The sequence below is a fragment of the Musca vetustissima genome, unplaced genomic scaffold (assembly GCF_032173495.1).
Source record: "Musca vetustissima isolate MV318-11 ecotype Yass unplaced genomic scaffold, APGP_CSIRO_Mvet_v1 utg42084, whole genome shotgun sequence".
Taxonomy (NCBI): domain Eukaryota; kingdom Metazoa; phylum Arthropoda; class Insecta; order Diptera; family Muscidae; genus Musca; species Musca vetustissima.
Genome location: NW_026878803.1, coordinates 1 through 24,637, shown reverse-complemented (window position 1 = coordinate 24,637; position 24,637 = coordinate 1). Strand labels below are relative to the sequence as shown.

The 24,637-nt window shown below is 34.6% G+C and overlaps 1 pseudogene; it reads right to left on the bottom strand.

Moving 5' to 3' along the window:
• Nucleotides 1–19,836: 19,836 nt before the first annotated feature.
• LOC133323574 (zinc finger CCHC domain-containing protein 10-like) lies at nucleotides 19,837–20,420 on the bottom strand (annotated as a pseudogene).
• Nucleotides 20,421–24,637: the final 4,217 nt, after the last annotated feature.

Sequence of the window (24,637 nt, the reverse complement as noted above, 5' to 3'; positions counted from 1 at the left end):
TGACTAGTTACAAATAGTTCCATCGTATGTGTGTTTGGGCAACTCTTTTTTGAATCGATAATTACAGTTAGGAATGCCACTGCACAGTGGGATTATGAACAAATTATATTTAAAATCAATTTTTTTAAATTTTTTTTTACTAAAGCTTCGGAGTCGTAAAATAGTAGTAATACTTCTCATAATTAAACAAATAGTGATTAGACAACTACATCAATTTGTGCAATCAAGAACACATTTTTATAAATTATTGGAAAATTATGGATAATTTTTCTGTACTCACAACTCTAAATATATCATTGGAAATTATTTCTTAAAGTAGATATGATTTTTATTATTCTAAAAATCAGACGATTTCATATTTTTTATTCACCTTTGAATGTATTGGAATCCATTGTGCATGGATTTCATTCACACACAAACCTATGAAGCGAAAATATAACTGCATTTTTGAATTTGAAGGAAAAACGTTTGCAGCTACTGCTGCACAACGTTTACTGCAACATTAGATCTGCTGCTGCTTAGTTTTCTTGGCAGAAAAAAAATTAAAAAACAATTAGTTTAAAATAAACTTCAAAAGATGAACACTGAAAAACGAAATAATCTTTTACATTTTATCTGTAGACTGTACTTTCTCCAACAAATGGAAGAAAATAACAAGTCTATAGAAGATTTCAAAAATTTTCGAATAAATGAAAATTATTCAGACTTTTTTAAAAAAATCCGTGCGTGTAATAAATCATTTCCGCAAAAATACATCGCGGACAATTTGAAACAACGAAATCGGTTATATGTCCGATTCAAATCCGTGGTAAGTTAGAATTGCTTAATATTTACAAACTTAATATTTCTAAGTCAGCTCCGACTTTCATTTTTTAAGAATCAGTTTTGCTTACAGTGAATTTTGTCAACAGTGAATTTATTAAGCAGAATGTTATGAAGTCTTTCATCACTATATAATTATATTTCTTAAGAAAAAATTAGTGGTCATGTCGATTATAAAAGACTTAAACTATATTAAAATTACATATTTTTTCATAAGGATTTGTATTGAATTTAAATTTGTCCTTAGGAACAATTTTTGAAGTTGTTTCAATAGTCGGCATATGAGTGAATAATAATTTTCTCACGAATACAAGCATCCGGACACCATGAATTTGCGACCTCGATCCACCGATATAATCTCCTGAACATCAAGTTCATGTAGTATCATTAACAACTCTGCCCATGGGTACAATAACGAACATTGTATGTTCTCAAGAATAATGTTCGCAAAAAATGCAAGATTTGCACTGCGACCGATCATATTTGTTGTTGTTTTTTTCAAAAACTTTTCTAAATAAAAATTTTAAATAGGGTAAGTGCTCCTAATGTCGGCATGTACCAGTACTCGGCATCATTTGTATATAACTTCAAATAACTAAAAAATCCTTTCACTAAATATGAAAACTGCCTTATATAATCTTCAATAATATTGTCAACTATCTCTGTGTAAAATTTCATCAATCTAAGTTAATTTATTAGGCAGTAATTACGGTTTTTCGAAATGTTGTTCTTTCACCACTAGCGACAGTGCATGTTTCTTAAGAAAAAATTAGTGGACATGCCGATTTTAAAAGACTCGTAACTTTATTAAAATTATATATTTTTCACCTGGATTTTCTTTATAATTGTTAGGAACATGCAGAGGAACACTTTAGAATTTAAAATTATTAAGAAATATTTGTAATTAATATGTTTTTATGGATGCTGCAATTAGAAACAAACAAAACTACGAATTTCCTATATTCGGCATTTGGGTGAAAAATCACAAAATTTTCGATCATTTTTACTCAAAATTGGGACAAATTAAAAACAAGTATTTTAAAAGCCAATTCATTTATAAAAAATCAACTCTGAGTTGGTTTAAACAATATTAGGCATGGTCTTATTCTCAAACATTTTTAACCTATAAAGACATGCTGAGTATTGAATAACTGTTTCCCAAAGTCTGCAGCAATATTTATAATTGTAATATTTTCATAAAATAAATCAATTTGTTTTACTTTTTTGGCTCAATTAAGAAAGAAAAGTATTTTTATAACCATCTATTCAAGAAAATAAAAAAATCAGTCAACTATACAATTTTTTTCAATTACAATACGACATGCCGACTATTGGAACATGACATGCCGACAATTGGAAACTCGTGCCGACTATTGGCAAAAAAGCACCATTTTATCTAATTGTCAATTTGCTCAATTATCATAAAAAATAATTCAAAATTTGTTTATGCTATCGGGAAGTAAACAAAATTTCGAAACAAATGAGCCTTAATACATTATAATGGAAAAACTGCACCCAGAATGGCGGACAATTTGAAATACGTAAATCCTTAAAGTGCCGACGATTGGTACACTTACCCTACATTTGGAAATAAAGAACAAGAAGACAAAAAATGAAAGGCATAGCTGTAGGCCATTGGGATGAGATTTCTATAAGAAAACCATGGAATCGAATACAAAACTTTGGAATAGAAAAGGTTTGTTCGATGCCACTTTTTTTTCCTCTTCATATAATATTGCTTTTCAAATTTCATGTGAGGGCATACAAACTCGTCGGAAAACGTAGTCCAAATCTTGTTAAATCTTCCTACATCCGATACCACCAACATTATTACATTTAAGGGTCCTTTTGATGTATCTTACTCTTCCAAAATCACTTATTTACACAAACATTTACAATTTTAAACATTTTCAAAAGTAAACAAATATTTTTCATTAATCAAAATACTTAATTCTGATTGGTTGAATTTAATTTACTTCGAGTTATGAATGTCATGGCGAAAATATTATTATTCGCCTTGTTAACAATTTTGATATATCATGTTCCTAATTCACCGATGCGGCTACCTTATATATCTACCTTGGTCGGTACGAACAATTTTTTTCAATTTCTATTCCCATTGTCCCTCTCTCCAGCAACTTTGTTAAATGAAACCCTTTCAAACAGGTGGATTTTATTTATTTTCAAAGTTGAAAGTAAATTATTTTGAGTATACATATAATAAAATGTGACGAAATAGTCTGGTTTATACATGCAACTTTTGTAAGCAACTCGTCTGAGTTCTTAGAAGTGAGAGGTATAAAAAGTGACAAGGAGGAAGAAATTCAAAAGAGAATCCTAGAGAGCAGCTGCAGAATGGCTTTAAAAAGTTGCATGTATAAACCCAGTCATAACCAGTAAGGAAAGTAGTAAAGTCGGACGGGGCCGACTGTATGATACCCTTCACCACTATGGGTATATTAAACAGGACTATTCAAACAAATATCAATAGGTCATCCGTTGGGCTATGTCTGTACTTCTAGAAAACACAAATACGTAATTCTATGCTCAATTTTGTACGTTGTGCAAAATTTGATGTCAATCTGACTAACATGAAGAGTTTGATGTCAAATTTACTTAAAATAGAGCGAAAAATATATATGGAAGTTATATATTATATTGTCACAGGTTAGGTTATACTAATTTCAGTACGTTTTGTTCCTATCAGCCATATATTGGATCCTTGGTGCGTCAATTACTTAAAATCAATCTATAATACAAGGTAGCTATATCTGAACAGATTTTCAAGAAACTTAGCTTACATAATTCTAGGTCTAATTCAGTACGCTGTGCAAAATTTCGTGCAAATCGAAAGCTATTTAGGGACTTTGGTGCACCATTTACCTTAAATCCGAAGAAAATATATTTGGAAGCTATATCTAAATCTGAACCGATTTTTCCCAAAATTCAATAGGGTTCGTCCTTGGGCCAAATGAATGGGCTGTGCCAAATTTCATCCAATTCGAATAATAAATGCGAGCTGTACTTTGTTTACAATTTAACATGGACTGACGGACATGCGTAAATCGACTCAGAAAATGATTCTATACATATTCTCAAAAGGAACCATGGGTCTATCTCGATTCCTTTTGCCTGTTACAAACATATGCACAAAGACATAATACCCTGTACCAAAGTGTGGTGAAGGGTATAAAAAGGAACTGAATTTGTGACTCAAATTTTATTTTTTGGAAATCTCCTATTTTTTCAAATAATCATTGAGGATTTTGCCACACACTAGTCAATTTATTTATGTATGTGTGACACAACGTCAACGCCAACTCTGTTTCATCATTGATCATCAACCATGAACGACATAAGGGCAGGCAAACATTTCGTTACAACTTGTGAATCCAATTTGGGTTCTTTGAAATTTTGCGAACTGACCATGACACAAGCACTCAGGCCCAATGGCAGTCGTAGGATCTTTATGGCCGAGGTTGCCAAACAAGTTGATGGCACTCGGATCGCACAATGTCATCGAAAGGTCACCCAAAACATGTTCTTGACCACGTTTAATGTTATCCAGAAATCCTTGCAGCTCTCCCTTACCAATATGCGTAAATATGTATCACCGATGTGTGATATATTACGCAAAATATACATAACCAAAGCCTTTACACGTACCACGGGAAAACTTTTAAACAGCTCCTTAAGTTCCTCCATCAATAAACGCCGTACACCATGTAAATCAAATAGCGGCAGCATTGGTCGTAATGGCGGGAATTCAATTCAAACAAAATTCAATGTTGATTAAACACAATTTGTTTACATATGAAATATCGTTGTTGTTGCGGTAGTTACCTGGAAACTCTCTATGGTCTTTAAGGGATCCGTGCATGATGGTAATATTTCGCGTAAATACGCCTGTCTCGGAATGTTAACTTCTTTGAAACCGATACTGGTAAATTTGAGGGTTGGTTGTGCCAATTTATTAAAAAAGTCTATTATTCTTTTTTCTGCCAAAACCATTTGGTTGCCGAATGACAATTAGGGATAAGTAAATCGACTTTTGACTAATCGACGTTTTGAAACGCCTAAAGGGTCCCATACACTATACATCATTCCGTAGAGCATTTGTCATAGTATGCGGGGTTTTACACTGTTGGTGATTGGTATTGGTCATAAGAGTTTTTTCTCTCTCATTGGTAAATGGAGAGTAAGTAGAGTTGCGATATTTTTAATTTTGTAACAAGCCAGTGATAGAAACAAAAAGTACGATAAGGTACCTCAAATTTTACTTAAAATGATAATAAAGCATAATTATCAAAAAATATTGGCCAATTTATATACCAGTTAAGGGGGAAACATGTACGAGGATTCAGGACTGGCCTGTTAAGTCGCCTTTGTATGAAATGTCAATTTATAAAGGAATGTCAGAGTAAGACACTGAATTCTCCTTTATTATTTTACAATAAACGAAGCAAACTTAACATGCTACTTCTGAAGTCATCTTATGCGTTTCCCCCTTTATTTGCATAAAAAATATATGTTATAATTTAAGTGCAAAGCATTCACGAATAATAAAAAATACTTTTTGTTTTGGTGCGTTCATGTTAATTCGTACCTTTTGTGAACAAAAAGTACGCTTGTTACAAAAATAAAAATAATGCAACTCTAATTATTCTCAATTTACCAATGAGAGAAAAAAACTCTCATAATGAATGCACATGACGAATAGTGTAAAAGTACGCTTAATTTATTTATGTGTGACACACACAATGCATAAAGGAAATCAAAATGGGTTTGATTTTTTCAATGAAACGTTTTACTATTTCCAGCAATGCAATATGGATATCATTGAATGTTTACGCATAGTGTTATATAACTACATGAAGAAATACATCATATTATCTATACTAATAAAAGAGTAAAGTGATTGACTGACTGACTGATTTAACGATTCATCAACGCCCAGACGAAACGGCTGAAGCTAGAATCTTGAAATTTTGGGTGAGGGTCACTCTTGGCCCAAATGTGACAGATAAGGCTGGGTTTTTGGAAATTCGTACTAGAAGGGTACGAAAAGTACTAAAACGTACTAAATGTGATGCCATTTGTATTTGGCGAACCGGTGGAGCTAGAAGTCTGAAATTTGGTTTGGTGGTCGATGATGGAGTGTAGAATAGATGTACCAAAGGGTTTTTGGAAATTCGAACTATAACTATCCGAAATGTACGAAAATGTACTAAATTTGGTACAATTCTGTAGCATGAGAACGGGTAGAGCTAAAAACTTGAAATTTGGAATGCGAATTAGGGTTGGGAAGTAGGGTCGATATAAGGATATGGTTTTGAAACCGTGTACTCATGTGTACGAAAAGTACTATATGGTACTATATTTGGTACAAATTTGATTTGGAGGTACAAATGGAGCTAGAATCCTGAAAATTGAAAGTAATATTACCGTCGGAGTATAGGATTGTGATATTTACGTAGTTTTGGAAATTTGTTACTTATGTGTACGAAAAGTACTAAATCGTACTATAATTGGTACAATTTGGATTTGGGTGAACCGATAGAGCGGGAACAATAAAATTTGGAGTCAGGATCACTGTAGGGGTGTAGGATTGGGGTCAGGACTCAGTTTAAGACATTATTACTTATGGGTACTATATGGTACTAAATTTGGTACAATTTGAATTTTAGGTGAACAAATTGAGCTAGAATCATGAAATTTGGAGACAGGATCATTGTTGAGGTGTAAGATTGAGATATGTAGGGAGTTCTAAAAATTTGTACTAATGTGTACTAAATTTGGTACAATTTAATTTGTGGGTGAACCGATAAAGTTGGAATCCTGAAATTTAGATTTTGGAGCACTATGGGGATGTTGGTTTGGGTTAAGTTGGAAGTTTTTGAAATACGTACTAAATGGTACTAAATTTGGTACAATTTGAATTTTAGGTGAACCAATTGAGCTAGAATCATGAAATTTGGAGTCAGGATCATAGTTGAGGTTTAAGATTGAGATATGTAGGGAGTTTTAAAAATTTGTACTAATGTGTACTAAATTTGGTACAATTTTAATTGTGGGTGAACCGATGAAATTGGAATCCTGAAACTTGGATTTAGGATCACTGTGGGGGTGTTGGTTTGAGTTATGTAGGAAGTTTTTGAAATTCGTACTAAATGGTACTAAATTTGGTACAATTAGAATTGTGGGTGAACCGATAGAGTTGAAATCCTGAAATTTAGATTTTGGAGCACTGTGGGGGTGTTGGTTTGGGTTAAGTTGGAAGTTTTTGAAATTCGTACTAAATTTGGTCCAATTTGAATTTTAGGTGAACCAATTGAGCTAGAATCATGAAATTTGGAGTCAGGATCATAGTTGAGGTTTAAGATTGAGATATGTAGGGAGTTTTAAAAATTTGTACTAATGTGTACTAAATTTGGTACAATTTTAATTGTGGGTGAACCGATGGAATTGGAATCCTGAAACTTGGATTTAGGATCACTGTGGGGGTGTTGGTTTGAGTTAAGTAGGAAGTTTTTGAAATTCGTACTAAATGGTACTAAATTTGGTACAATTTGAATTTTAGGTGAACCAATTGAGCTAGAATCATGAAATTTGGAGTCAGGATCATTGTTGAGGGTTAGGATTGAGATATGTAGGGAGCTTTAAAAATTTGTACTAATGTGTACTAAATTTGGTACAATTTAAATAGTAGGTGAACCGATAGAGTTGGAATCCTGAAACTTGGATTTAGGATCACTGTGGGGGGTAGGATTGGGGTATGCAAGAAGTTTGGGAATTAGTACTACTGTGTACTAAATTTGGTACAATTTGAATTGTAAGTGAACTGATAGAGTTTGAATCCTAAAACATGAATTTAGCATCACTGTGGGGGTGTAGGACCGGGGTATGTAGGAAGTGTTGAAATTTTGTATTACTTTGTACTAAATTTTGTACACTTTGAATTGTGGGCGAACCGATAGAATTGGTATCTTGAAACTTGGATTTAGGATCATTGTGGGGGTGTAGGATTGGGGTATGTAGGAAGTTTTACAAATTCGTAGAAATGTGTACTAAATTTGTTTACAATTTAAATTTTTGGTGCACCAATACAGCTAGAATCCTGAAATTTGGAGTTAGGGTTACAGTTTGGGTTACAGTTTCAAAATAGTACCAACTGTGGATTTGAGTAAACCAATAGAGCTAGAATCTTGAAATTTGAAGGTAGGATCACTGTCGGGGTGTAGTATTGGGCTATGTAGAAAATTTTGGACATTCGTAATAATGTTTACTAAATGGTACCAAATGGTGGTTAGGAAGTTTTGGAAATGTCTACTAATGTGTACTAAATGGCACTAGATTTGGCACAGTTTGGATTAAAAGTTAACCGATAGAGCTGAAATCTTGAAATTGAGTAATAAGATTTTCATTGGATTGCATGATGTAGGTAGTAATGCAAATTTGTACCTATGTGTATTAAATTGCACTAAATTTGAAACAAATTGGATTTAGAATCCTGAAATTTGAAATTAAGATTGGGGTATGTGGGAAGTGTTGGAAATTCGTATGTTAATGTAGGAAGTTATGACAATTTATATATTTATGTTTACTAACTGGTACTTAATTTGGATTTGGGTGAAGCTATATTTGAAATTTGGAAATTTAACTAAATGACACAAAATTTTGTATAGTGCTTGATTTATTTTGCGGTCAGAATTTGTGTGTAGGGTTGAGTACTATAAGATAACATTGGTACTAAACGGTTTTAAAAGTGTTAATATTGGTTGGTATTGGGTTTTAAATTCTTCCCACATTCGCTGACGAAGTAGCGGGTATATGCTAGTACTTAATAAAATTCAAAATAAAAATTTGGATTGCGGGAATATTATCGGCATTTTTTTTTTTTTTTTTTTTTTTTGAAAATCAACCAGTTTGTTTACGTTTTGTTGTTTGTTTGTTTACGTTTTCAGTTGTTGTTGGGAGCGAAACGAAAAATGAAAAGTTTCCAAACGTTTGCAGAGCGAAATGATCAATTGTTGTGTTTGTTTTGCTATTCTATGGCGAGTGGCGGTGGTGGTTGTTCAAAACAACCACCGAAGGCCCAATAACAGAAAACAAAATGCACATCAACAAACAAACATAACACGACAAATGATCATTTTCCCCGTTTCATTTTCGTTTCGCTCCCAAACGTTTCAACCAAGGTATGTTTAATAAGGTAGCCGCATCGGCCCAGCTGTTGGTGCAAATAAAAGTCAAAAATGTTGTTGTAATGTTGAACCAAAAAATTAAAAAACAAAATTATAAATGAAAATCTCCGAATTTCGAAGAGCTTTTTTTGCAATACTTTTATTAACATTTTCTACAAGAATTTGTGTAAAAAAATCTTGTCAATCTGTTTGTTTTGGCAAAATATTTTTGACATATCAAAATACAACAACCGATGTTTGTTGTAGAAATTCGCCGATGCGGCTACCTTGTATACCTTGGTTTCAACTAAACATCGACCAACAGAAGTACACAATGTTTCGTTCTTTTTAATTTGAAACGCTTGTGGTTTTGTTTGGTACTAAAAACGAAACGATTCAAAGCAAATGAAAAGTTTGTGACCTTGCGTGTTTCGTATGGGTATTGTACTGTTTGTTTACGTTCTCGGATTTTGATAGCTCGACTGTAAACATTTGGCCTTATCGGACGACCTTATTATTGGGGCGGGCAAAAATCGATTGATTAGTTAGAAGTCGACTTACGTATTCCTATTCCAAAATAGAAAAATATTGTTGCCTATTTAAAGCATTTACATTTTGGAAAATTTAATTTTCGGAGAATTAAATTGTCAATGGCATGGCAGACGATGCTAATGAAGATAGCTGGTTGTATGGTGTAGCTGCCCATGAATTTAGCATAGGTTCACTGGAGGGCAAACCTTGTGCTGACATCACTGATTTTTCTTAGCTACGGCTTCAATGAAGAAACTTGGAGAGCTTACTGCGAACGCCATCCAGTTTAACACAGAATCTTAATCCAAAAAAGGCGAGTGACGGAAATATTCCAATTACCGGACAAAAACCGGCAATGACACCGCCAGGTCATACGCCTCCCGGGCATTAGATCATTCATGCTTTATTCTTGGATGCAAAACGCACATCGAAACATCTCTCCGAGAAGAACAATAAATTTATGATGTAAAACTATAATTGGAATCATTATGTATAAAAATGGAACATTGTTCCAAATTTTTTCATAGTTTAACCGCACTATGGAGCCGTATTTATTTAAAAAAATTAATTCCTTGATATTTTCTGATACAAAAGGACGTAACTACAACACAATTGTGGTACAAAAAAGTGAATAATTATTATCCGATTTTGTACAATAATTATTATCCGAAATTTGTACAGCGTACCAAATTGAGTCTGGAGTGACGTGTGTTAAGTTCTGTTGAAATCGGTCCACTAATATTTTCGTCAGATTTTCTCTTAATGGTGCATTAAAGGCCATATATTTCTTTCAATTTTCAAGTACTGAATTGAGTCAAGAGTGATGTGTGTGAAGTTTCGTGAAAGACGGTTAAGATTTCGATATATCTCCCATATACAATTTCGACCGATTTTATGTAAAACGTTGCACTAAAGACATTAAATATTTCTCCGATAGCGATAGAACTTTCCACAGGGTATTTTCCACCCAATGGGAAACAAAAATATCTAATTATAGCTGATTAGTTAAAGAAATGAAGAAAAGACTCAAATTTGGCATACTGCTATATGGTGGCTACCCTAAAAAATTGACCAATTCATCTCATTTTCGACATCAAACATCCCAGAAGTAACATTAATATAAGTTCAGAATTTCTGTCTTCAATATTGCGAACTTTAGTTTTTTTACAGGAGTGTAGTTACGTCCGTTAGCATTTATGATGACGATATGGAGATCGCTATTGCGCAGGAGATAGTTTTTTCACAATTCGTACCTTATTTGTATGATGTTCTAAGATAAAATTGATTTTTGAACTATCGTTGTTATAGAATCTTGAATTTTTTCGTATTGCCGTGTATATTTGAATTAAGAACACAGTTTTGGAAAATCATACAAAAGGCACTTTAAGGATTTGAGTAGTTTAATTTATTCGCCATAACGTGTGCATTTTTTCTATGTATTACAATAAATTATGGTTCATCTGTTTCGAAATTTTGCTTACTTCTCGATACAAATTTTTTTTTAATTATCTGGAATCATGAAATTTGGATTACTGTTGGAGTGTAGTATTCGGGTATATTGGAAGTTTTGTAAATTAGTAATTATTTGATTGGTACAATAGGGATTTAAATGATTGGACTGGAATCTTGAAAATTGGAAATACATTTTTTTGGTAGTTTTGAAAATTTGTACTTATGTGTACTAAATGGTACTAAATTTGATACAATTTGAATTTTAGGTGAGTGATAGAGCTGGATTTAACTAAAAAACTTACTATGGTATTGTATCATAGTGAAATTTTAAGTTTTCAATAGATAATTTTGTCGTATAGGTAACTTTTCATACATTCCCATACAACGGTAAACTTGGAGCTGACAATATTTTCAATATTTCGAGGATTGTTTGTTAACCTATGTTTGTATATTTTTCTTAATCAGGCATTCAAAACCATTTCGTTTGACGAAACTCTGTGCAAATTGGAAAAGTATTGCCTAGATAACAACATTTTTGACAACTTCAAGCAAATTGTGAACGTTTTTGATTTTGAAAAAACTAAAACGTTGAGAGATCAAACAATGACGCTAAGTAAACCTGATAATATTCCAGAAGATGATGCAATGACACCAAATAAACCTGAGAATGTTCATAAGATTCAAATTTTGGAAGATATTGTGCTTGATAATATTCCAGAAGATGAGACAATGACACCAAATAAATCTGAGAATCTTCAAAAGATTCAAATTTTGGAAGATCTTGTGCTTGATAATATTCCAGAAGATGAGGCAATGACACCAAATAAATCTGAGAATCTTCAAAAGATTCAAATTTTGGAAGATCTTGTGCTTGAAAACTTGTTCATTCAGGTAATTGAAAATATTGAAGATGTGGAAACTATAAATACGGAAACAATTGCCGTAGAAAATATGGAAGTGCAACAATGTGTTGTGCATTACAATTCACAAAATGGTGATGAATCAAGAAATTTATTTAGTAGCAAGAATTTAAGTCAGGCATCGTTTACATCAGTAAATGCTAATGACGCCATAAATATATCTCTTCCAGAAATATCTCAAACAGATAATGCTATAAAATGCATACGATTAACACAACGAAAATTGACGGTCAGTAGATCGTCAATTTCCTTGGAAAATGGACAACAAAATAGTTTTTCGATTTATGAAACTAAAGAAATATGTAATTCTGAATTGGAAAATATAACACTGTTTGAAAAAAATGCAGTTTTAAGTTCCACTAAAAATGATACAGTAATAGATAGTACTTCTGACATTATAGACATTACGTCAGATATTGATCCTTTATTACAAGAGTATGAAATTATTAGGAACAAAATTGAATTCGGGAAAAATCCTAATGTGGTGGTAAAGCATTCCAATAAAAAGAGAAAAGTATTTAAAGGATGTTTTAGGCAACGACATGATATTGATTTTTCAAAGCGAGAAGAATTATTCATTGAGGATTTATCTAGAAAAGATGATAAAACTATTATTAAATATTTGGAGGACTTAGTTAGGGTCAAGTTCAAGACAATTAATAACGTCTGTCCCATTAACTATTATAGCAGCTATTTTGGTAAAAATAGAAATTTAAATTTATATTCCAAATGCCAATATTACGAATATGGATGCGGTAAATACAAATTTGTAGTAAATATCAAGGAAAGAAAAAAAATTAGATATTTATCAACACAATTAGACGTAATACATCCCTCAAAAACAAAAAATCACCAGCTGCGTGGTGTGCAACGCATGATTGCAATGCGTGAAATACATCACGTAAATCCAACTAATTGGAGAAATGTTAAGCTATATCGCCAATCAATAGCTCTTACAAAAGTGGGAAATAACCAAAATGTTCCGAGTAAAGATGCGGCCCGCAAAATAAAAGCGGAAGAAATGAGAAAATTAGATCGGAATAAAGACCCTTTTTATGACGTTATTGAAATGCAAAGGGATAAAAATTGGAACTTATATATTCAATACGTCTCAATACAAGATATATATTTGTTCACTAAACAAAGTTTAGATTTAACACAAAATAAAAAACTTTCTCATCTCAGTAGGAATACCTTATTTTTTGATGCAACCGGAAGTATTGTCCGTAAGCTGGATAATGAATCAAAAGAGGTTTTCCTATATAGCTTCGTTATGCACATAACAAGAAGTCGGGATGTTTCTGGCAGTGTAGTCCCTGTTGCTGAAGGATTTTTAAACAGTCACTATACTGGAGACATATCACGATTTATATTATATTTAGAGACATACTGCAAAAAAAATAATATTTCATGGCCCATATCAAAACGTATATGTACTGACTGGAGTTGGGCATCAATAAATGCTGTCATTAATTCATTTAATAGAGACAACGTTGCCAATAATATAGAAAGATATTTGAACAATTGCTACGTAAATTGTTCCAAAAATAAAAAACCAAAATATGTAATTCTGCAACTTTGTTGCGGTCACTTTATGAAAAATGTGACTAGAGAGATACGGACATTTTTTACTAACGAAAAAATCATTCAGTATTTCAAATGGCAATTTTATGTGGCAATAAATATTAGCAACCTTTCACAATTTTTTGCGTGGCTTCAGAACATATTTGTTCTTTTGCTGAATCCTTCAATTTCTAAAATTGTCAAAAAATCCTTAGATGAACTTAAAGGTTCCCAGGTAGGCGAAATGAATTACGAAGATTTTCCAACCAATTTATCAAAACCCAATGAAAACTTTAGACAGAATTATAAAAAGAGTCCTTTTTATGTCCGAGCTCTAAAAATATACTGCGATGTGAAGAAAAACATAAAAAAATCGCGTATTTGTAATAAGTATTACTCTGAAGAATTAGCGGATATTTTATTAAAAAGATATGCGCCGTATGCCCCCTTATGGACAAATTTAATGGGGCATTTCATAGACTCGCAGAATACTAGTGTAGCTAACAGTCCTGCAGAAAGCTATTTTAATATAACTAAACATACTACTTTGGCTGGAAACAGACATTTACGACCTTCCGAGTATGTTCGAAAGGCATACGTTGCGCAAGTTGCACAAATAAGAGATATTAATGACAAATATCTATCTGATAATACAGATAAAAATAAACAAAAAGTTTGCACAAAAAAACCTAAAAACCGTAAAGTTTCAAAAGCTAATGAGGGAAAGGAAAGTCCAATAGAAATTATAGAAGATCAGGACTTTTGGGGACATATACCAAGAAAGGTCAAAGAAAGCAAAAAGTCACTTTGTAAACAGTTTTTGAAAAATTTCAAAAATGTTCCCAAAAAATTGCAAGTAAATAGATCCTATGTTCTATTTCAGTATAATAAAGTACACCAGGATTTGAACATTTCATTGCCCTTCCCACCAAGACTTAGTGTAGAGGAGTTCGATAGTCTCGAAAATAGGCAACAACTCTACAACTCTGTAGTAGATATATATCTAACAATTCTTACTCATATTGACGTAGAAAGAAAATCATTTGCTACATCAACTGAATTTGGTGAAAATTTATTCTTTAAATCACTAAATAAAGTAGAAATAGACATCAATAAATACAAAAACATATTTATCCCAATACTACACTGTCAGCACTTTACTCTTGTATATATGAACACATCAACTAAAACTTTTTATTATTTAGATCCAAGGAATGATGTCAGTCCAATAGAGCAAGAATTATTTGATAAATTTCGAGACAAATTTAACGTTCATGATTGGACTTTGAGTACACTAAAAAAAGATCGTCAAACGGATTCATTTAATTGTGGTGTGTTTGTTTCACAATACGTAGACTCAATTATACGTAATAAAGAACTAGAAAATATGGAATCTCAAAAAAGTTATAGGGATCAAATGAAAACCGTATTAATTGAGTACAGCGACGATATGCAATTTATATGTCTTCACTGCGGCATCGAAGATAACAATTTTACCAATATATGTTGTAATTGTGATCGTCCTGTTTGCGACGGTTGTATAAAATATGAATATAATCTTAATTCATCGCCATTTGTATGTGAGTTGTGCATAGAAACAAGAAATAATTAATAAACCTAAAATTGTTACGTGCAGTGTACATAGTACACACTTGGTAGTAGGCCTGGGAATTATTCCTGGGGATGCCTCCAAGTAAAATTATCGGCAACGCATAAAAACAAAGTATATAATTAATAAACATAAAATTGTTATGTGCAGTGTACTTAGTACGCATTTGGTAGTAGGCCTGTGAATTATTCCCGGGGAAGCCTCCAAGTAAAATTATCGGCAACGCATAGAAACAAAGTATATAATTAATAAACATAAAATGGTTACGTGCAGTGTACTTAGTACCCTCTTGGTAGTAGGCCTGGGAATTATTCCCGGGGATGCCTCCAAGTAAAATTATCGGCAACGCACAATGGTAGTACCTCCTGGGTTGTGTGGAAATCTACCGCTAAAAACATTTTAATCTTGGTATATGTTTTTATATAACAATAAAAAGTTATTATTTTATTCTTGTATGGATCCATAAAAATATTTATTAAAAAATCCACGCCTTGTGTGGAGCATTAAAAATATTTATTAAAACAGTAAGCGGAGCAGTATAGTCGGACGGGGCCGACCTTCTGATACCCTACACAACTTCCACGAAAAACTAACTTTCCGTGGATCTATATTCTGAGCTTGGGCAATATTTCGCGATATTTGAACCATCTGGACTAACTAGAGGCCGACAATTATTACTAATCTTCAGTACAGCCCTTCTAATTACTTGTCCAGATTCCCTTCCCTTGTGTTGTGATTTCTTATTCCCGTTGGGGTCTATAGATCGGCTCGAAAAAACACAACAAATTAAGTATTCGGTCCACTTCATGACAATATAATTATCTGATCATCACCGATAATTGTAGGCGTTATCCTTGACCATAACTGGAACTTCATGGAACATTTTAAAGCGTTCAACGCTATATTTCCGTCCTCTAGTGTGGAAAAGGGTTACTCAATAATATCTGAATATTAATGAAAAATCCACACCTTATATAATCGTTAAAAAAAATATTTTTTAAAAAATCAATGCCTTTATTGGTCCTTCAAACAATATTCTTTACACATTTCACGCCTTTATTGGCCTTTGAAAACATATTCCTTGACAAAACACGCCTTTATTGGCCTTTGAAATATACACCCCATAAATGGTCGTTGGAAAATATTTTTTAAAATATCTACGCCTTAGATGTTCGTTGAATAAATATTCCCTAATAAATCTACGCCTTAGATGGTCGTAGAACAAATATTATTTACAAAATCTACGCCTTAGATGGTCTTAGAAAGAATATTCTTTACAAAATCTACGCCTTGAATGGTCGTTGAAAAAATATTCTTTAAAATATACACACCTTAGACGGTTGTTGCAAAAATATTCTTTAAAATATTCACGCCTCAGATGGTCGTTGAAAAAATATTATTTAAAAAGAACCACTCCTATTTTGGTCCTTCAAAATATATTCTTTACTAAATCCACGCCTTAAATGGGCCTTGAAAAGATACTCTCTAATAAATCCACGCCTTAGATGGTCTTAAAAAAATATTCTTCACACAATCTACGCCTCTACGACTTAAATGGTCGTTGAAAAAATATCCACGCCATATATAGTCGTTGAAAAAATATTCATCAAAATATCCACGCCTTACATTGTTGTTGAAAACATATTCTTTAATTTATTGGTCCTTACAAAATCCACGTCTTTAATGATCCTTGAAAATATATTCTTTACAAAATTAACGCCATATATTGTCGTTGAAAAAATGCTCTTTAAATAATTCGCACCTTAGATGGTCCTTGAAAAGATATTCTTTTAGAAATCCACGCCGTTATTGGTCCTTGAAAAATATTCTATAATAAAAATACAAATACACACCTTTATTGGACCCTTCAAAAAATATTTCTTATATATTGGACCCGTTGGTCAACTGCTCCTGGTAGCTTCACCAATTTTAACATCATTGTTGCACGGTCGTGTTGGTGATAACATTGCAGAAGATACAGATGAGGAAGCATCGACATAAACACATAAACTGTAAAATTCCCGAATTCTGCAACATAACCATTTGATGGTGATAAATAGTATTTCTCCTACATATAGAGAAATTTACTTAAGGCGACCGCCCCATTCTCGGGGTCAACATTTTTTTTATTTACTTCGATTCTACACTAATTCAAGAATGTCTCTACAAAATTTCAAGTGAAAATCTCAAGAACTCTTGAAGATATAGCCGATTTATTGTGTCAGCATCAAATGACGGCTAAAGGTATTCTCTTAAACGCGTTTTTCTCTTTTGCGAATGGCGGGCACGATAACTCAAAAACTAATAACGCAATCGATTCCAAATTTTTACACGTTTCTCTGTGAGTGTATAGCTATCGTATGAACTAGGATAAAGCCAATCGGTGAATATCTTTCTTATCTTTTAAATTGGTTATTGGTCAAAAATCGGCGATTTTCCAAAAATATTTTTTCAAAGGTCCGCCATTCTGTTAATTTTAGAGCGACGTCAATAATCCTAGTTCATACGAGAGCCAGACATGTACTCTTTCTAACAGCGTTGGAATTTTCGGATTCCGATGTTCCAGTGAGGAGTTATCATGCCCGCAATCAAAAATTAGGACTTTTCTTTAATTACAAAAAACAACAACAAAGCAATAACAAAACTTTTTTGTAAATTATTTTTCTTCTCTTTTAAATCTTCAAATATATATGTGCAAAGTTACAAACCTTAACAAGCATTGGTATTGATTTACCAGCCCATTGAAAATCTTGAAACATTAAAATCGAGAATGGGTGGGGTTCCCTTAAATAAAACTTTACTTCAATTAAAAACCAGTAAGGAAAGCAGTAAAGTCGGACGGAGCCGACTATATGATACCCTTCACCACTTTGGGTATATTCAACAGATGAATCATAACAGAAGTCGAATTTTTGAAGGACCATTAACATGAAAATGGATCCATAAACATGTCATTCTGTAACCTACACTAAAGTTTTCATTTGGTCAGATATAGGGTTGCTTCTTACAATGGGACAAAATTATATAAAGCAATGTAAAGGAAATGTATTATAGTAACTACAGTACATTGTACCAATTGTGTGGAAATCAGACAAACTTTGGGTCTTTAGTGCACAATTTACACACACTCGGAAGAAAAAATATATAGGAGCTATATCTAAATCTGAACCGATTTTCACGAAACTTAACACACATAATTCTAGACCTTATTCATTACGCAATACCAAATTTCGTGCAAATCGAAATATATATAGGGACTTTGGTGCAACATTTACATTAAATCGGACAAAATTATATATGGGAGCTATATCTACATCTGGGCCGATTTTCAGTAAACTTAACACACATCATTCTAGACGTAATTCATTACGATATGCCAAATTTCGTGCAAATCGAAGGATATATAGGGACTTTGGCGCACCATTTACATAAAATCGGACGAAACTATATATGGGAGCTATATCTAAATCTGGACCGATTTTCTCAAAACTTGGCAGACATCACTCTAGGCTCAACTCAGTACGTTATGCCGAATTTCGTGCAAATCGAAATATATATAGGGATTTTGGTGCACCATTTACATGAAATCGGACGAAACTATATATGGGAGCTATATCTAAATCTGGACCGATTTTCTCGAAACTTCGTAGACATCATTCTAGACTCAATTCAGTACGTTATGCCCAATTTCGTGTAAATCGAAAGATATATAGCGACTTTGGTGCACCATTTACATGAAATCGGACGAAACTATATATGGGAGCTATATCTAAATCTGGACCGATTTTCACGAAACTTGGCAGACATCATTCTAGACCTAAATGATTAGGCTGTACCAAATTTCGTGCAAATCGAAAGATATATAGCGACTTTGGTGCACTATTTACATGAAATCGGACGAAAGTATATATGGGAGCTATATCTAAATCTGGACCGATATTCTCGAAACTTGGCAGACACCACTCGAGGCTTAATTCAGTACGTTATGCCAAATATCGTGCAAATCGAAAGATATATAGGGACCGTTTACATTAAATCGGTTAAATATATACAGTGGTGGCCACAGAATTAAAACATTTACTGTGGTAAACATTTTTAGATCAGCCCTCGATTCGTTTGAAGTATTTTTGAAAATTTTTTAATTCAGAACACTTCGATATACTGCACTTAAGAGATTTAGTGTGAAAATAGAAAATTATTGCATGCAATTTTTCCATAAATAACGGTTTTTATGAAAATACATCGACTTTGAAGTGGCCATATAATTAAAACATTGTGTGATTTTTTACTTTACTGCATTTTTTGAAAATATTTTTAAAAAAGCTTTTTAATTTAGTTAGATTATGTAAACTAAGCACTGATAGAATCATTTACAGATAAAATTTTCTGAAAAAATCTGTAAAATCTATCAAAATTGCCAAAAATGTGTACAGTACACCTAATATTCAGAAAGCACCCTTATTATAGAAAATAAAAGTCCGAATGCACCAGAAATTGCTGGAATTAGTAAAAAACTATTAATAATTCTGAAAATAAATAAATATTTGAAATAAAAACTCAAAAAATGGGAATTAACCTAAAGGAACGATTCAATTTCAATAGCCTTTACTAAAGAAGGCCGGAATATTTTTGCAGTATGTGAGAAAATATCGATTGATATTGGTATTTATTATATCAAATCGATTGTTCGAGTAGTACAGAATATATTTTTATCAAAAAATATATCAGTCACAACAAAACGAACAGAGATCAACGCCTATGTTGACGAGTAAAGGTTTCTGGCACACAACAGCATAACAGCTGTGTCATCGTCCTCATCCTCTGAACTGCTTGATGAACTATCCGAACTGGAACTACCCGAAGCTCCAGTTTCACTTGAACTATCCGATTCACTGTCGGACGAAGAACTGGAATCACTTGATCTCCTCAAACTAGATGAGCCAGAGCCATCTTCAGCATCGGACGATGAATCGGATTCACTGTCCGAACTAGAGGACGAATCACTGGATGAACTTGATGAAGATTTACGTCGCTTGTGTTTATCTTTTTGCCGGCACTGGCGGCCACATCCCCGGTCGTTGACACCGATCCGTTCGTCTGTCCCTAGACAGTTTTTTCATGCAATTTATTTTTCAATTGCTTCGTCCGTGATGTGCGATGGACATTCATAGGACCAATGGCCAAATTCCAAACATTTTTGACAACGCACTCCATTCGGAAATACTGCAGCTAACTTGGCATTTCTCTTCTTGATGGAGAGTTTTCTGGCCGCCAACCCCACCAGCGTCATAATCAATAATCTACGAAAACGTCTGTGGGAGTAAATTTTGCCGGCTACTGTGTTGTGAACGCGTTAATGCTTTAGTCTTCCAGCTGGAAGATATTTGGACTTCTCTGTTTATTGCGTTGTTGTCATCTATTTGGTGAATTTCGTTTTTCGCAAACGTTTTTCCAAATTTTTTCACCAAAGCAACACACAACGTAGTCTGAAGAAAAATTGAAAACAATGGCGCCATATGGTTGACGATAAACAAAAACTAATATGGTTCATATGAACGATTCACTGAAAAGAGCTTGTGGAATAGTTCAGTAAATTTCATAAAATAACTATAATAGTAGTTGCGTTCCCGAACCTATTAAGCGATTCTGTAACATTTTTGCAGTTATCGACATATATCGATAAAAGTAAACCAACAATTGTTCATATTACAGCATTACTTAAAATTCAACTAGCTCGTTCGACGTTTTTCACCACAAAAGTAGAATACATGTATTTAAATGAATGTTACCGAAATACGTCTAACGTACAAAATTTCAAGTTGAACAATTTCAACTTTAACAGGACGTATTTTTAATTTTTTCTTTTGTTGAAAATAAAAACAAAACATTGAAGAAATATGAAATTTCGAATGGAAACCTAAACTATTTGGATTCATTTAATAATTTTCAAATTTTATTTTGCGGTTTGTATTATTCGCTTGAAGATATGGATTCGATGTATTTGGGTAATGCGGCCGTACACAACATTTTGCCATAGTGGGGAAGTTCCGTCGTATAATAGGTAATGTTATTAGAATAAAAATTTTTGATAATATTGTTGTATGTGTCGATAGGGCTTTATTTACTAGTTTACATTAATCGTTAACTTACCGAATATTTTCGTTAATTAACGAAAATATAAGCAAAAAAAAAAAAAAAAAAAAAAAATTAAATGTTATTGATTATCCGTACACACTAGCACATTTGAATGGCACTCTTGCCCAAATCATGTTTGTCATTTATCAGGCAATCTTTTTTCCCACAGTGGGACCTAACCTATTGTCCCCTTATATGGAATTCAAATCTGGCCACTGTGGGTCTAAGAAAAGCCACAGAGCTTCGGGAAAAATTTGGCCTAGAAGCATTTTCGATGCCCTTTTCGGAAATGCATACCACAATATTCTAGTCCCGGCCGTTTTCCCACAGTGGGACCTAACCTATTGTCCCCTTATATGGAATTCAAATCTGGCCACTGTGGGTCTAAGAAAAGCCACAGAGCTTCGGGAAAAATTTGGCCTAGAAGCATTTTCGATGCCCTTTTCGGAAATGCATACCACAATATTCTAGTCCCGGCCGTTTTCCCACAGTGGGACCTAACCTATTGTCCCCTTATATGGAATTCAAATCTGGCCACTGTGGGTCTAAGAAAAGCCACAGAGCTTCGGGAAAAATTTGGCCTAGAAGCATTTTCGATGCCCTTTTCGGAAATGCATACCACAATATTCTAGTCCCGGCCGTTTTCCCACAGTGGGACCTAACCTATTGTCCCCTTATATGGAATTCAAATCTGGCCACTGTGGGTCTAAGAAAAGCCACAGAGCTTCGGGAAAAATTTGGCCTAGAAGCATTTTCGATGCCCTTTTCGGAAATGCATACCACAATATTCTAGTCCCGGCCGTTTTCCCACAGTGGGACCTAACCTATTGTCCCCTTATATGGAATTTATATCTGGCCACTGTGGGTCTAAGAAAAGCCACAGAGCTTCGGGAAAAATTTGGCCTAGAAGCATTTTCGATGCCCTTTTCGGAAATGCATACCACAATATTCTAGTCCCGGCCGTTTTCCCACAGTGGGACCTAACCTATTGTCCCCTTATATGGAATTTATATCTGGCCACTGTGGGTCTAAGAAAAGCCACAGAGCTTCGGGAAAAATTTGGCCTAGAAGCATTTTCGATGCCCTTTTCGGAAATGCATACCACAATATTCTAGTCCCGGCCGTTTTCCCACAGTGGGACCTAACCTATTGTCCCCTTATATGGAATTCAAATCTGGCCACTGTGGGTCTAAGAAAAGCCACAGAGCTTCGGGAAAAATTTGGCCTAGAAGCATTTTCGATGCCCTTTTCGGAAATGCATACCACAATATTCTAGTCCCGGCCGTTTTCCCACAGTGGGACCTAACCTATTGTCCCCTTATATGGAATTCAAATCTGGCCACTGTGGGTCTAAGAAAAGCCACAGAGCTTCGGGAAAAATTTGGCCTAGAAGCATTTTCGATGCCCTTTTCGGAAATGCATACCACAATATTCTAGTCCCGGCCGTTTTCCCACAGTGGGACCTAACCTATTGTCCCCTTATATGGAATTCAAATCTGGCCACTGTGGGTCTAAGAAAAGCCACAGAGCTTCGGGAAAAATTTGGCCTAGAAGCATTTTCGATGCCCTTTTCGGAAATGCATACCACAATATTCTAGTCCCGGCCGTTTTCCCACAGTGGGACCTAACCTATTGTCCCCTTATATGGAATTTATATCTGGCCACTGTGGGTCTAAGAAAAGCCACAGAGCTTCGGGAAAAATTTGGCCTAGAAGCATTTTCGATGCCCTTTTCGGAAATGCATACCACAATATTCTAGTCCCGGCCGTTTTCCCACAGTGGGACCTAACCTATTGTCCCCTTATATGGAATTCAAATCTGGCCACTGTGGGTCTAAGAAAAGCCACAGAGCTTCGGGAAAAATTTGGCCTAGAAGCATTTTCGATGCCCTTTTCGGAAATGCATACCACAATATTCTAGTCCCGGCCGTTTTCCCACAGTGGGACCTAACCTATTGTCCCCTTATATGGAATTCAAATCTGGCCACTGTGGGTCTAAGAAAAGCCACAGAGCTTCGGGAAAAATTTGGCCTAGAAGCATTTTCGATGCCCTTTTCGGAAATGCATACCACAATATTCTAGTCCCGGCCGTTTTCCCACAGTGGGACCTAACCTATTGTCCCCTTATATGGAATTTATATCTGGCCACTGTGGGTCTAAGAAAAGCCACAGAGCTTCGGGAAAAATTTGGCCTAGAAGCATTTTCGATGCCCTTTTCGGAAATGCATACCACAATATTCTAGTCCCGGCCGTTTTCCCACAGTGGGACCTAACCTATTGTCCCCTTATATGGAATTCAAATCTGGCCACTGTGGGTCTAAGAAAAGCCACAGAGCTTCGGGAAAAATTTGGCCTAGAAGCATTTTCGATGCCCTTTTCGGAAATGCATACCACAATATTCTAGTCCCGGCCGTTTTCCCACAGTGGGACCTAACCTATTGTCCCCTTATATGGAATTCAAATCTGGCCACTGTGGGTCTAAGAAAAGCCACAGAGCTTCGGGAAAAATTTGGCCTAGAAGCATTTTCGATGCCCTTTTCGGAAATGCATACCACAATATTCTAGTCCCGGCCGTTTTCCCACAGTGGGACCTAACCTATTGTCCCCTTATATGGAATTCAAATCTGGCCACTGTGGGTCTAAGAAAAGCCACAGAGCTTCGGGAAAAATTTGGCCTAGAAGCATTTTCGATGCCCTTTTCGGAAATGCATACCACAATATTCTAGTCCCGGCCGTTTTCCCACAGTGGGACCTAACCTATTGTCCCCTTATATGGAATTCAAATCTGGCCACTGTGGGTCTAAGAAAAGCCACAGAGCTTCGGGAAAAATTTGGCCTAGAAGCATTTTCGATGCCCTTTTCGGAAATGCATACCACAATATTCTAGTCCCGGCCGTTTTCCCACAGTGGGACCTAACCTATTGTCCCCTTATATGGAATTCAAATCTGGCCACTGTGGGTCTAAGAAAAGCCACAGAGCTTCGGGAAAAATTTGGCCTAGAAGCATTTTCGATGCCCTTTTCGGAAATGCATACCACAATATTCTAGTCCCGGCCGTTTTCCCACAGTGGGACCTAACCTATTGTCCCCTTATATGGAATTTATATCTGGCCACTGTGGGTCTAAGAAAAGCCACAGAGCTTCGGGAAAAATTTGGCCTAGAAGCATTTTCGATGCCCTTTTCGAAAATGCATACCACAATATTCTAGTTCCGGCCGTTTTCCCACAGTGGGACCTAACCTATTGTCCCCTTATATGGAATTCAAATCTGGCCACTGTGGGTCTAAGAAAAGCCACAGAGCTTCGGGAAAAATTTGGCCTAGAAGCATTTTCGATGCCCTTTTCGGAAATGCATACCACAATATTCTAGTCCCGGCCGTTTTCCCACAGTGGGACCTAACCTATTGTCCCCTTATATGGAAT